The following is a 12,886-nucleotide window of genomic DNA, read 5'->3' as shown; positions in this document are numbered from 1 at the left end:
AATATTAAAAAATAATAATATACTTAATTACAATATGTCATGTCGTAAAAAATAAATGAACATCTGACGCCTATTATAATGTGTAAAATTATAAGAATTATAAAAATAGTTGGGGCTAACAAATATTGTCAATTTATTGTCATTGAATGTTATGGTAGATTCACCTGTATCCTTTTTTTAAGTTACTTTGGTATTTCATCCTGACTTAGACTAAATAACTTATGAAGTTTTACAGTGAGTAAAGTTTTTTCAATTTGAATATGAAAACCTGCTGGTATACTCAAATAGCTCGATAATAATCTTAACCAGTTTTTTATGATTTGAAAAAAAAATTAGTCCTCGTAGTTTTTTTATAATATGTTTTTTTTTTTATTATTTAATAGTAAGCCCACGTTGTATACAATGTATTACCTTATAGTATATTTACACATTAATTACTTATATTATTTAACATCGTATACCCCATTTACGGGCTAACTCGACATGCAATTAATTACTTAATTAAATTACAAGTACTTAAAAACATTATTAACATAATATGACAATTTCTTCGTTTACTTACTACTTATCTAAATTACTTAATAAATTGGTTACCTAAACAAAAATATAAAAAACTTATCACTCTAAACAAAAAAAAACTAAATTTTATATAAACTAAATTTAAAATACAGCAATTATTATTAAATACGAAAAAAAAACGAATGATATTATTTAATTAAATTATTTTTAATTTTGCGCTTGAAAATCGATGCAGAGTTCCAAAATATGTCCAACTCTGCTATTTTAAATATATTGTTATAGGACATTACAATTCTGTTAATAGGAGCGGTCCTACCTAGGTTACTCTTTGTAATTATTAGCATAAAATTAATTTTATTTTTAATATTCTGTTTAATATTAAAAATTATTTTTATTTATTAAATTATATTCTGTTTAATAAGTTCGGGCTATCAATAGCTCCATTTACAATTTTATGCAAAAACAGAGATCTATTGAGTTTCTACGATTGCATAGTGATATAGTTTTATAAAGTTTTAAGAGATCATTGGTATTATTAATTTCTTTTAATATATTGTCCTTGTAGGCTAAGTGTCGTAAGAATTTTTTTTGTACTCTTTCTATTCTGTCTTTATGCACTTGATAGTTAGGATTCCATACAACAGAGCAATATTCAAGTTTACTTCTAATCATTGAATTAAACAGCTTTAATTTTGTGGATGATCTTTTAAATTCTTTTGTACTTCTTGTTATGAAACCTAAAAGTTTAAGAGCATTACTCACCAGATTATCAATATGTGGTATGAAACTCAACTTACAATCTAGAATGATCCCGAGATCATATATATTTGATTGACCGTTTCTAATATGTTGCCATTTATACTGTAATCAAAATTAATATTTCTTATTTTTCTGCTGAAGGTGATACTGTAACATTTCAAATGATTTAATTTTAGATTATTTTCATTGCACCAAACCGAAAGTCTATCTAAATCCTATTGCATATTAATCGAGTCTTCAATATTATTTATTTCACTATACATCTTGAGGTCATTTGCATAAAGATGGAATTGACAAAACTTAAAACATTTGACTATGTCATTAATGAAAATACCAAACAACGTGTGGCCCAGATTGGAACCCTGCGGAACACCAGATGTCGCAATAAAAGTATTTGACTGGTACCCTCCAATAACAACACTCATCTCATGGTTTTTTAAAAATGAGCCCATCCATTGAATAAGATTCCCACAAATACCGTATGCCCCAAGTTTTGCCAACAAAATGCGGTGATCAACGACATCAAATGCTTTTGCTAAATGTGTGTAAACACAGTCAATTTGATTTGAACTATCTATGGCAACTGATAAATCATCGACAAACAATGCTAAATTAGATATAGTAGACCTCTTTTTAAGAAAGCCATGCTGGTTCTGTATCATTATTGATCTTAAGTGCAATGATAATATCGGACAGATTAATGAATTAAATACTTTTGAAAATACTGATAATATACAAATGGGTCTATACTTAGTTATATCTTTTTTGTCACCACTCTTAAACACAGGGACTACTCTAGCCTTTTTCCATATTTTAGGAAATTCGAATTCTGCTAATGATTTATTAAATATCAACGTTAATGGCCTTGCTAACAGAGCCGCGCATTGCTTAATAAATAAAGCTGGTATATCATCAGGGCCCGGCCCTTTATTAATGTCAAGGCTGCTCAGTTGTTTTTTTTACATCTTCTTCCTTTATAGCTATACTATCCAAATAACAAATGGGAAAAGAATTAATGTTTGTAGTTATTTGCAATACAGATCTTTGGGGTGATGTATACACACTAGAAAAATAAATACCAAACTGGTTACAAATATCTGAACCATTTGAAAACGAACAATCATTCAGTGTCATTAAAGCTGGATAATCGCATTTATTACAAGGTTTTTTTTTTTCAAATACATGAAATAAAATTTAGGATTAATTTTTATGGTATTCTCCACCTTTTCTAGGTAACTTTTATAGTCCATATTTATAATAATTTCACATCTATTTCTTAATAATTTAAATTCTAATTCATCTAGAGGATTACGGTATTTTTTAAATAATATTCTATATTTGTTCTTTTCTGCCAACAGTTTAATCAAGTTTTTAGAATACCACACTGGATAACGAGTTTTATTTAGCACCCTTTTTTTGGAATACACTTTTCAATAACTTTATGTAACTCAGTATAAAATATTTCCATCAATTCATTTACGTTATCAAAACTACTAAAAAGAATCTCCCATTTGATTTCAGCAAGCTCTCTATTAATAACCTCATAGTCAGCATTTCTAAAATTGTGTTCAAAGTTAATTTCAAGTGGTGGGTGATATTTATCTATAGAGCAAGCACTAAAATCACTATTTTCTACAGTAATGTTGTTTAATGTACTAAAAACAAGATCTAGGATTTTGCCATACGCATTACTTATCCCATTAAATTGAGATAAATTAGTCAGTGCCATGAAATCATTTATAAGAACAGCTGCTGGGCCATTTTTTTTTTTTTTGAGAGGAGGAAATACTGTTACGTATTGTTACGTTCCGGGGCGTAATATGTCGGACTCGAGTGTCCGCGTAAGCGGACGCCCCATACCGACTAAACCTCCTCTGTGCTGTTAGCAGCCCTGGCTTTCACAGCGAAGTAGGACGTGGGCCGTGGAGGCCGCAAAGACTACGCAACAACAGTCGCGGGGCGTCTCGCTGCTGGGCCATTATTAATCTGAATATTTCTTTTTTGACAACCTTCTACATTATCCCACTTAATTGATGGTATATTAAAGTCACCAATTACTACAGTTTGTAGTTGCTTGTTAACTAATATCGTTTCGACATTCTGTACAAAGCTTAGAAGAGTGTCATACTTAAGTGGCGAGGGAATATATACAGCACATATAGAAATTGTTTGAGTTTACTACTAAGTTTACCCAGAGATCTTCAAATTTAGTTTCCCAAGAATGAACTCTGTAACATTTATATTTTTTCAATACCGCAATTAAAACCCCTCCACCATCCAATTTACTTGTACTGGTGGTGTCACGATCGCGACGAAATACATTATACCTATCGTCAATGAACTCATGATTTGAAACGCCATTGTTGAACCAGGTTTCAGTAAATATTATGATGTCAAAGTCAGAGTTAAGAATTGCAAGATAAATATCATTCATTTTTGTACGCACTCCTCTTACATTTTGATAGAATAGTTTTAAATGTTTTACCATGAAAAATAATAGAGTTTACTTACTATGGACACAGGGATATAGATTATAAATAATCTTGTGTATAATAATGTCTTTAGGTTAATGTGGCTAGGAATTTCTTCGATTTCACCAATATAACGTCACTAGAAATGTTTTTCCGTAAAAAAATACTACCGTTACGGGAACAAACAAAACGATATTGCTTTTCTTTTGCAAATAAACGTGCTGCTACAGAGATATCCATTGCTGTGGATGACAAGTGCTCCGATATGTATACAGGCTTCTTATCACCAGATATTCCAAAATGAGTTGTATTTAATTTATTTTCTTTATTTGCTTTGATAAAATTAATTACACCAGTCAAAAACTTATCATTCAGTAGTTGAGAACTAAATTTGACAATAACAGACCTTGGGCGGGAGGAATCTTTGTTCAGCTTAGCGACACGCGTGCACTTTATGAGACTTTCTTCCGTTAATGGAGTGTTTATAACCTTCCCAATCTGTTGCACAGCCTTGACTAAGTTTTCTCCTCTAATCTCCGGAATACAATGCAACTCAATGTTTCCTGCTCTAGCCTCTTTATCGAGTATATTGATTGTATTAGTATGGCTTTTTACAAGTTCCCTGAGTTCACTATTGTCTTTTTTTAATGATACAATCTCCTTCTTTGCTTCCTCTAGCTCCTGTTTTATTGTATCAAAATGACTTGACAGATAATCTAGGGATGCCTTAATGTTTTGTAAACCGCTTAATTCTTCGCGAATTTTCCTTAATTCAACACTGACCGTTAGAGAAATAACTTCCTTCACTTCTTTTCTTATCGCCAATAACCAGTCGTTAGAATCCAACACGCCTTCGCTAATATTTATGCTTTCAAGTGTTGTCGACGGCAATTTACTTTGACAGGTCGGGCAAATCCACTGCCCTCGAGTCACAGGCGATTTAGACCCAGATGGCACAATGCATTCAAAGTGATATAGCGATTGACATTTGACGCATTTAATCCTTTTTTGTGTAAAGCACGTTAATTTTGCAAACATTACATTCATTAGTCATCTTACTAAGTATATACTTTATGAATAAATTGCATCAACAGAAATAAAATATATTGGGGAAGCCAGGTACATAAACGGCAATGAGTGAGATTTTAAGTGTTCAATATTTAGACTGAGTAGAGAATAATAACATTAAAATTATATTAATTTAAAATATTTTTTATAAATTAAATTAAAAAAGATTATAATAATAAAAAAGTAACACAAAAAATAATTGAAAATTCTGGGATTCGAACTCGTACCCCATGAAGTAGACGACACGCAATGTTAGTGAATAGGCTATTCACAACATACAATTCTGTTTGAAATTTTACATTGGAATAATGGGCAAATGATAATTTATTACGGTCACCACTTATTATTCTGTCAGCTGATTACTATTTTGTAAGTACCCACTTTACTTTTCACTTTCTTGCACCAGATTTTGTTTATGTTGTATATTTAAGACACCTTACTTTTATTGTATTTTAATGTTAATCTATACGCTATGAATTATAATTATAAGTGTGGAAAACAATATCACTGAATTTAATATGTTTGATTTTCTAATAACAAACAGTGCCACAGTATTAATTGGATTATGTGGCGTTTAACTAAAGTAAGTAAAACAACAATGTAAGTAAACATAAGTTAAAAATAATAATTAATGCACTAGGATGACCGTACTATCGATTAAAATTTAAGGTAAGACTTTCACATGAATATCATTAGTTAAATATTTATCTTAACGTCAACTAAGTACTTGTTGACATCGCACGACACTAATTTCACTTGAAATATTTCACTTAAAAATCTTATAATATATATATATATATATATATATATATATATATATATATATATATATTTCATGTTTACTATATTTTTCCCTTAAAAATCTTTCTCCACACAGAACATTATAAACTTATATTTTTCCAAAGGGTAATTTTTTGGGGTATATTATTCACACTTTTCATGTGTATGGTAACACGCTATTTCGACAGATGTAAGGACTAAGACTTTTAGCGGGAACTCCAATCGTGGCGGTGTATTCAATTATTTTTAATATTTTTCGTTAAAATATCCTGTGTAAATAGTACCACAATTTATTTTAGTCAGTGTAAATAATTGTATATAGTGTTAATTATTAAAATGAATGAGCCGGAGGGCCCAGGTGGAACCCCGACACAATCCAAAATTGTTCGTAAAAGAGGTGCGAAGGAATGTGGTCCTGAAGAGCTGAAGAAGATGGCGGTGAGGATGACTTTATTCCGTTTTTTAAGCCAGGTTATCTGAGACTTTATCCTGAACAATGTACTAATACGGACTTCAAAGTTTTTGTTGAAAGCCAGGACCAACAGGTTAAACTTGGAAATAAAAGCCTAGTTTACTTAAATCATATTTTGACTTCAGAGGTGAAAGATGTGGTAGCTTTACATAGAGTCAATGCCAACAAAATTGCGGTTGTTTTTAAACAATACAACACTGCAAATAATTTCATCACAGATACAGATTCTTTTACAAAGCACAACTTGAAGGCGCATATCCCAGCAGCACAGATAGAAAAAACTGGAATCATCCGATATGTGCCTACCAACATTTACAACAACAAGGATTTATAAACGAAACTGTCTTCGATCTATGTAATTATTTCAGTGAGAAGATTCATGAAAAAAGTCGTTCAAAGTACTGTAGGTCACTGTCAGCATAACTTTCTTATCATAATGTTCTGACCGACAACATCCAATATGAGCTATTTTCGTTCAGGGTGTTTGAATATGTTCCGCCGCTGCAGCAATGCTTCCGGTGCTTCAAGTTCAACTACCCTGCGAAAATTTGCAATGGTAAACAACATTGCTCGATATGTGCTGGGGAGCATAATTTCAGAGACTGCGATAAAAAAGAGAACTTGTGTCCATTGCAGTGGCCCTCACCTGGCCATTTCCAAATCTTGCCCAATAAAAATGAAAAAAATACTTGAAAAAAAGTATAACATTACTTATGCCTCTGTGGCTAATACAATTAAGTCACATTTGAGCAGCATTGTTAACACCCTACGACCAATAAGCCAAAATGTACATAAATTAATAAAAAGGCAAAAATTTAAAAAAAACAGTGCCTGAAACCAACTTGAACCAAACTCAACTTAAGGCTCAAATTGCAAACAATAAGAATGTTCTGATGGCAATGGTCCAAACTTTAGTTGAATTGGGTAATAAAACAGATAATGAACCTGTGACCACACTATTCATTAAAGAATTACTTTAAAAAAAAATCTCAATTTAATGGACAGTACAGTACAGAACATACAGCAGTTATGCATAGCTCAGCCCAATATTCAAAGTAAACATAGGAAAAAACCCTTATTGTCTAAATTTTTAGCTGAGCCAAATGTTGATATCTGTCTGATAAGTTGTTTGGCATTAGGGTTATCATTATAACCACCACGCATAGGTAAAGCCCCAAAAGAATTTTTCACCGCAGCCATCTTAGGTTTCAAAAATTATGCCAAATTCGTTCTCTGCACCCTCGAGAACCTCGGATTCGATATTCATATTGTTGCAAACATAATTTTGTAGGGCGGCCATCTTGGATTTTAATAATGATCCCAAATTCATTCTCTGCACCCTCGAGAACCTCGGATACGATATCCATATTTCTGAAATCATAATTTTGCACGGCGGCCATCTTGGATTTAAAAAAATTATCCCAAATTCGTTCTCTGCATCCTAGAAAACCTCGGATATAGCTGGGAACGGCGCCTCTATCGTCTCGCTTTTTCGTTTCATCGAGTTTCAAATAACAACGATTCTAAAGAACTTCTTTAGTGTACCCAAACACTTCAAAAATTTTTGCAAAAATAATTAAATACGTGATGTTTTTATTAAATTCTTAATTTATATTTTATTTCTTCTTTCTTATTTCATATAATCTACTATTTCTTATAATTTACTGATGTAGGGAAATGTCTATTCACTTGCAACATTTTTGGCTGTATGTGTGCGTGTTGGCGAATGTAAGTACCTGACGCTCACGCACACATTAATTATAATGTTACTTCTATATTTACAGGAACGTTGAATGAAACTATCATTCTGAGCGTTATTATTCTATGCTAGATGCTACTATCACTTCGGAAACAAATGGCGCTCTGAGAGAGATGAAGCTGCGTAAGAAACTCTGCCAGCATTCTTTTTTGCGGTCTTTTTAATAAAAACTAGCTGACCCGACAGACGTTGTTCTGTTCATTATAAAAAAAAACCTCGTGCGGGTGGAATTTTGTAAAATCCTTAGTTCTTAGCTGACCTCTACTCGGTGAAAAGAATATTCCTACCAACTTTCAAGTCTTTAGTTCTAATGTTTCCAGAGATATCGTGATGAGTGACTATATACGTGGAAATCTCTTATATATATATATATATAGATATACAATATTGTACTTTCATTGCTATTGCTATAAAATAATCATAATCTAGTCCCAGGCTGTCCGATCACTTAGATATTCAGCTGTGGAGTAATAGGATTTACGACAGAGCCGTTTTTCTTTAAACATTTAAATTTATTTATAGATAATGCCTGAACAGTGGCTGGGACTTCATTATAAAAGTGTATACATTTACCCTTAAAGCTAATATTATGTATCTTATGAAGCCTACTAGAATTAGTTACAAGCAATCCCTTATTTCTGGTGTTATAATAATGTAAACTATTTAGAGCTAAAAGGTGACGATTATTGTGAGCGTATATTAAGTTTTCATAAATGTACTGACAATGAACAGTCATAATATTTATTTCTTTAAATTTTTCTTTGAGAGACTGTCTATAACCAAGTTGATATATAGCACGAACAGCTCTCTTTTGCAGAGCAAACACTATGTCAATGTCAGCAGCATGACCCCACAGTAAAACCGTACGTCATGATGCTGTGAAAATCCAATTTCAGTTGTAATAAATTCCTGGGTGCTATTATTGATAACAAACTTTGTTTGGATTTACACGTCAATCACATTATAACTAACTCTCTTAAGAGCTTAAATATTATAAGATGTTTAGCTGGTGTGACTTGGGGTGCAGACCCCAAAGTTTTGAGTATGCTATATAAATCTATAGTCAGAAGCCCCTTCGACTACAGTTATTTAGCCTACCCAAATAGTAGTTGTGTAAAAAAACACTAGACATAATTCAAAACAAAGCTCTGTGATTTATTTCTGGGCACTCCCATACGAATTATGGAAGTTGAAACCAAAATAATCACACTGTGTCTTAGAAGACTTCTGCTTATAGAGAGATATTTACTAAAGCTGTTATCTTGTAATGATAATGTTCTCAAAAAAAATAGTACCTTTTCCTGTACAATGCTTAGCCCAGCAGACTTCGGGAGGTGAGCTTTTACAAGGTTATTTCCCAGTTCTGCCTCTCATTGTACTGCAAATGAATGAAGGTTTTAAAAATGTAATTAAACAATCAGAGTGGACATGCTACTCATACCCATATTTCTGTATTATATTGAAGACCAATATTGTTACTAATAAAAATTAATAGTTGTGAATTATTAAGTTTTCTTTCCGACAATTACTACTAAACTTTGTATACAGATGGTAGTTAAAGTGACCTCTTTGTGCGCAGTGCTGTTTATGATCTCCAATCCAAGTTTGGCCAAAGTTTTCTTCTGGACCCTAAATGCAGTGTATTCATTGCAGAGGTATACGCGGCCCTCGAGTATAAATAATTTTTTTTAACAGAAGTTTAAGTATGGTCCAAATTTTAACCAATCTCAGATTAGTATAATATTAAATCAATGTTATTTAGTTATGCAAAAAAGGGTATACAGGTCTTTCATGTGGATTCCATCACATAGGGGCATAACAGGAAATGAGATAGTAGATAAAATTGCACGTGATGGAACTAACTTGTTGGATGTTAGCTCCATAGTAAAAGTACCTTTGACCGACCGTTATCAATCTATTGACAACCAAGTCAATAGTTTATGGGTCGAATTTTGGAAACAAGACCAAGAACAGAAGGGTAAATGGAATGGAAATTTCAAGATAACCTACCTGTAGCACCATGGTATAACAAACTGAAAATGGCCAATCGGGACTTTATTACGACTATAAACAGACTGCGTTTTGGTCACTCCACCGTCACGGCCCACCTGGCTCGGTTGGGCATAGTGGAGACTGGAGAGTAGCTACTGCACCTTCTGCAATAATTCTGTTGGTGATATTGAACATTTCATATTTATATGTGAGTTAGAGGTGGTCGTTTAATCAAGAAACGGGTTTTCTTAACAGTTTTATATTCGTTAACGAATTAACTGTTTTTTTTAACGAAAAAACCTGTTGAAAATAAAAAGCTAATAAATTTAATCAACGTCTTCGCCCGGGCCGTAACTCGCTTATACATACAATAAATTAAGCATAATTCTGACCCTTTTGCACCTATCCCTTTTTCAGTTGCACTTCCGCCACAACAACGCTAGTAAAGTAATGATTGAATGCCTCACTAAAACAGCTTAATTTAAAACAGTTGACAAAGTTGCGAACAACAACATTGACTTGATATTACATTGAAGAAATAGCTACTACGTATAAATTAAATTTAACAATGTTATTAATATAATATGAACCTAAATTAATAAATGCATTAACCGATTTTTCAAACCCGTTGACGATTTAACAGTTTTGCAACCTGTTGACCATTGACAAAAAACAGAATTAAATTAATTTAAAAACTTTCAATGACACACCTCTAAATACTGAGTGCTTTTGTAGTGTAAAATTAGTGACATAGTGCAAAATCAAGTGACAGTGCAATATCCCTCCCGTCACCTGAGTGATATGTTTAATAATAGATCCTCATACGTGCCTCTATATAAATTCATCAAAAATACAGTTGGGAAATTTTAATAAACCGAATAAAAATACTCAAGACTTGGCCTAAAAGTCTAGATTCCAGGCCATAAACTCCAAAAAAAAAAGATGTAAGACTAAGATGACAGTCACGACTCACGACCGTCGACCAATCACGGACTAACGGATACGAGCTAACGGGTCGTTCTCATTTTATACATTTGTATCAAAATCCAATAAATTTGTTTGCTCATGTTATTTTAAATCGCTGAGACGTGAATCTTAATTTATTGTGGTTACCGAGCTTGTTATAAAGTATGTTCATATGAAGTGATAAGTAAATAAAGTGGTGAATGTTGTCAATGGCGTCAGGTCGTTAAGACAATATTATGTTTTTATGAGAAGTACATCGAACCGTCCTGCTCATCATTAAAATGTCCATAAACCTCGGTAAGTGAGCACCAAAGATGTAAAATTAAACGTATTGTTTGCCATTTGAGAACTCTACACTGCTCAAAACAAGAGTGACAGATCAGTGACTTTGTAATGTTTACGATTAGGTTGCAGTGTAAAATAATCAGAATATTGTGAGCATGCAATGGTTGGTAGGACGGCGTTGGTCAATATGCTATGCGGTTCGATGTTGACATTTTTGTCACATATATCGCAATGTTAGGTATGTCGCAAAGCTGAATGTAGGTCACATCTCTTGGAGCGAGGCCGCGGGGTCGCAGCGCGCGCCGCTCGCTGCTCTCTGACGTCACAGCAGCGGGCAGCCCCTACGCCACACCCCCTGCAGATTCACTTTCTAAATACATTTATACATAGCCCACATATACAATGTGTACATGCACAAATATAGAGCATCTGATAAGTTGGTGGCTCTCATAGGATGTGCCTTCTAGATATATATAATGTATTACAGGATTTAGCTATCAAGTTGTTATTATGAGATATTCCTGTGTAACATTTATGTTTCAATAACTATTGTATTCAGTTTGAAACTAATGAATAACATAGTTACTACTATTAGGTGAGGCTTAGTAGAGTGTATTTTTCCTAAATGTTAATTGAATCTTGCAATGTTGATACGTAATAATTGAAAACTTTTAAATTTTATTATTTAAAATGTTGTATTAAAATATCACATTGTATATTATTATGAAGTATCTGAACATACAACTTTGTACAGAAAGCTGGCCACTACAGCTACTTTATATCTAATGTTCAGGCTAATATTTTGAGTTCAATCAAGAGTTCTAAGTGGTACCACATTAATTATATTATATTTCTAATAGTGAATTGTGGTTTAGTTGGTCTCCTTTTGCACACCCTAAGCTAGTTTAAACACCTATATTTTCTGATGGGTAAAATCTCTCTGGATAATAAACTCATGTTAATATTCAGATAAAGTAAGTTAAGTTTACTTAAGTTTGGAGAAGCAATAGTTTTACAATCATAATAAATCTTAATACTAGGTAACATAAAACCAATAACTGGTAAGCACTTCTTAACAGTGAGTATACACTAATTGTGCAGCAGAGGTATTCACACCAGTTTGGCAAAAGCATAATTATTATGAAGAATATAAAAAACAAAGAAGAAATAAAAGAGGACATTATTTAATAACATCTAAGAATTATGCACTTCAAATAAGTTGTTGCTGAGTGATGTGAGACACACCTTACCTAACTAACTCTTGTAGTAAAGAGGTTTTTTATTTAAAAGAATCAACCAGTTTTTAACAAAATTATAGTAAAATTTATATTAAGCACAAACAAACTTAAAATTACAAAGCAAAAAGATTTGATTTGATATGCCAATATCTATTAAATTTTTATTATAAAACTCATATGAGTGTCTAAAAAATTTATTTTTTGCATAATTTGTGTGATAGGTTTGAACATAAAAACTTAACTTTGAACATGAGCATCTCAATGAGAATGTTGTAGTCAATATGGTTATTTAGAATATTCTTATAAAGGAATAAGTCAGAATCTTAGAAAGATATGTCTTCATTGTAGGGTTTGCAATTTATGTCTAGTCGTATTAGTTTTGTAATAAGTGAAAATATTGCTGTATGATAGTCCATATTTTTCTAAATAATTTATTAAAATTCTCACAAGATTTGTTTTGTCTCACAAGGCTTGACAGTGTCATGTAAGTCAAATTTGACTAGGAGTTCAGGACAGTCTATAACACCATTAACATTAATTTTGTAAATGAGCTCTGTGGCAGCAATGTTACATCACA

The sequence above is a fragment of the Leptidea sinapis genome, chromosome 2, assembly GCF_905404315.1.
Source record: "Leptidea sinapis chromosome 2, ilLepSina1.1, whole genome shotgun sequence".
Classification (NCBI taxonomy): Eukaryota; Metazoa; Arthropoda; class Insecta; order Lepidoptera; family Pieridae; genus Leptidea; species Leptidea sinapis.
This window is presented reverse-complemented; position numbering follows the sequence as displayed.